This window comes from Bidens hawaiensis, unplaced genomic scaffold, assembly GCF_021521415.1.
Source record: "Bidens hawaiensis isolate Kalapana, Puna unplaced genomic scaffold, B.hawaiensis_p1.1 tig00054757_1, whole genome shotgun sequence".
Classification (NCBI taxonomy): domain Eukaryota; kingdom Viridiplantae; phylum Streptophyta; class Magnoliopsida; order Asterales; family Asteraceae; genus Bidens; species Bidens hawaiensis.
Genome location: NW_027499853.1, coordinates 21,215 through 24,564, shown reverse-complemented (window position 1 = coordinate 24,564; position 3,350 = coordinate 21,215). Strand labels below are relative to the sequence as shown.

The following is a 3,350-nucleotide window of genomic DNA, read 5'->3' as shown; positions in this document are numbered from 1 at the left end:
CCCCAACCATCAAATCGGCCTAACATCGATGTTTAAGGGGTGCGATTTAGGCATATAGGTTACGGGTTCTTTTATCAATCGATTAACCCATCAAATTTTAACCATTTTCAGTAAGTTTAGCTTTGTAGGATTCGTTTTTACCATACAAACACCGATCTATCATTTCTATACTAATCCAAACCTAAACGAACATGTTCTCGATATAAACGTACCGTAAATGAGTCGAACTACGAACACGAGCTGGTCTTGTTGCTTTGGTTCGTCACGACGATCTAGCACCAATGAGCTCGGGTCCTTGCCTTTGGATCTTGGTTCGGGTTGTGTGTGTTTTGGAGTGTGTAGAGATTAGGATGGATAAATTGATGGAATGGAAAGGATTGGGGTTTAAGGGGGTATTTATACTCCCTTAAGCCCATGGACCGAATGCCCATATTTCCTTTTGGTCCATATCTAATCCTATCTAATTATCCTACTAAGTCTTCATATTTTGCTATTATTATTATCGTTCCACTAACTCGTTTATTTCACCCGACAAAATAATATAATAAATATTACTTTAGAAATTTCGGGATGTTACAGTCGTGCACAGTAACTCAACGACGCCGAAGAACGATAAGTTTGTTTTCAGTATGATCGGTTTTGCTATTCAAAAGGGGGTAGTGGTGCAGCTTGTTGCCCACTTACCTGCCTCTCTGTTGTAAAATTGAATCATTTTATCTTTAAAACTTATTATAAAAAAATAATAAAAAAATAAAAGTATACTTATTAAGTTAACGGTTACCGATGTTACGAGATGTTAATTTCAGTTTAACTTTAACTGTATAAACCGATTGAAAGATCCAAGCCCAATTTTATATTTAGCGGGGAGTTCACTTTAATCCAAGCCCAATTTTATATGTATAAACCTTGGCACTTGCCTACTTTGAAGTAGAGGTGTACAAAACCGGTTTTAAATCCAAACCGAACCGGTTTATAAATTGAACCGGTTTGGTCAACGGCTGGTCAAAACCGGTTTGACTCAAACCGGTTCGGTTTATAAATCAGTTTGGACACAAGATAGGTCGGCCTGGTCACGTCGGTTCGGTTTATAAACCGGTTTTAGCCGGTTTTAAACCGGTTTTTCTCAATTGGTTTGGTTTTAAAACAGGTTTAGTCGATCTTAAGGAGAACCGATCCTGAAACTGAAACTGACGGTTTGGGTCGGTTTGGGTGAAACCGGTTTTAAACCCAAACCGGTTCTGTTCGGTTTGCCTAAAACCGGTCCCTACCGGTTTTTTTATACCTCTACTTTGAAGTCTGACCTCTCCGCCTAGTTCGACGACCAAAACTAATATCTAGTTTAAATTAATCATAACTCTTTTATTATTTATGTTTTTCTATTAGAAATCCAATCTCAAGTGGAAACCGATTATTTAACGTGTAGATACTTTCTAATTTCTAATTTCTATTTACCTTGATGTTTGCTGTCATCTATTTTTTATGTATGTTTGTTACGCAACAAAGGCCAATGCCTAACTACAACTAAATAGCTCGACCCGATCTAAAATAAAGAAGAAAAAAAACACAAAGGAAAATAGTCCAATTGACCCGAACCAAAAAATATGTAACCAAGTTGATATATATTATAACGCCGGATATTAGTGACACCCTTAGTAAATAAATCTTGGGTCCGCCTTGACGACAAGTAAGAAAATAACTAGTGTATCCATATAGTTGTAGCCATCGAGACATTGTATACAATACAAGCAGTGTCCGTGTCTGTATCCATAACAGCGTACGGTACAACCACTAAAATGAAACTACAATATACTTATTTAGATATACACCCCCCTTAACCGCTAATCAACGTATGGTGTTCATAAGTCATAAATAATACATACATAAACATAATAATTCCATTTTCATCTTGTTCTTGAATGTTTTTCACTTTGGTATAAACATAGGACCAGATGGCTTGTGTGTGGCATGCTCCTGGATTAAATGTACAGATGTTGGGTCTATCCTTGTGATAAAATCACACACTAGGGAAGTTTACATCAGTCGATCTCCATCACGGTCACCTGCATTGCTTCTTTTGTAACTTAAGGTTGGCTGGTATCCCTTGAAAAAATCAACTTTAAAAGAATATTGACCAAATACAAATTCATAGAGATGGTCAAATGGACATGCCAAAATGGATTAAGAAGAAAGTCGGTAGTGTTTGGTACGGTCAGGGTTGGGGTGATCCGAAACACTTTTAGACCAATTAGTGAGTTAATTATAATGACAAGAATAACATTTTGACCCATTGACACCGCCACCTCTACATATTAGCAACTGCAAACAACTAGTTTATTTGAAAGAGAAATAAATTACCTTTTGCGTTTGGTCTTCAAGACAGTAGAAGAGGAAGGATTGGTGTGCCAGTTGCGCTTCCTTTGATTGATAAACCAATTGTTTATCTGCTTCAACTGTAGCCCTGTTTCCTCAACCAACCGTGCTTTGTCTTCTTCCTGCAAATTATGACAGCTTAGAGGCTGCAAGTGCCAACATGAGTGGGCTGCTCGTTTTTACTAGGTTTTGGGGGTGCTAAATCAATTAATTTAAGTGGAGAAACTCTATTTTAAAATTAGTATCCTTGTAGTATTAATTTGTATTCTTTGATAAAAATAAACTATCATCTAATAATACGAAAAAAAAAATATCGAGTAATTTATCTTGGGTTTGGATGAAAAGCTTAGGTTCGGGTTAAGCGGGTCATGTTCGGTTGACCCAAATTTATGGTTGAATACTTCAACATGAATATAAATATGGGTTGTGTTTTGGTTCCATAATTCACCACCAACCTTACATGATTGGCAAAACTAACTTTACTACGGGTCAAAACAACTTGGCCCGCAAACGCTTCTTTTGTCCCTTTATTACTTTTCTTATATAGAACTCATGCTTTAACTAATGAAAATCAGAAGAGTTGTAGGAAGCAAAGTTACAGTAGGGTATGGCCATTTGGCATGTGATTGCCACCAAGCTTTTAGAACAGAAGTGGTATCACCAGGCAGTTTCCCCGCCCGCCTCTTGGGTAAGATCTCCTCTCGTATGTCCACGATCTTCTCTTTGTAACCCTGATCGCAAAACCATCCAATATAATATGTGTTTTTTCTAAACGTAACAAACATTATTAATAAGTGGATCTGGAAAGATATGAATGAGCTTTAGTTCTTGCCTCACGCGCTCCATCAATGACCTCTCGCTCTCGGTTGGGACAAGAGAGCCAAATCCCATGCTGTCTTGTCCATCCAAACTGCCATCAAACAAATTTGCGTCACTGTCTACTTGATCCTCGTCATCATCAGACATTGTTGCACCTGTTC

General features: G+C 37.6%; 1 long non-coding RNA gene across 1 annotated transcript; it reads right to left on the bottom strand.

The window, feature by feature from the left end:
• Positions 1–1,790: 1,790 nt before the first annotated feature.
• On the bottom strand, positions 1,791–3,134 carry LOC143600668 (uncharacterized). Its single transcript, XR_013147519.1, has 3 exons — positions 2,970–3,134; positions 2,356–2,492; positions 1,791–2,071 (listed from the first exon to the last, which is right to left on the bottom strand). It is a non-coding gene; the product is annotated as an uncharacterized LOC143600668 (long non-coding RNA).
• Between the last annotated feature and the right edge of the window lie 216 nt (positions 3,135–3,350).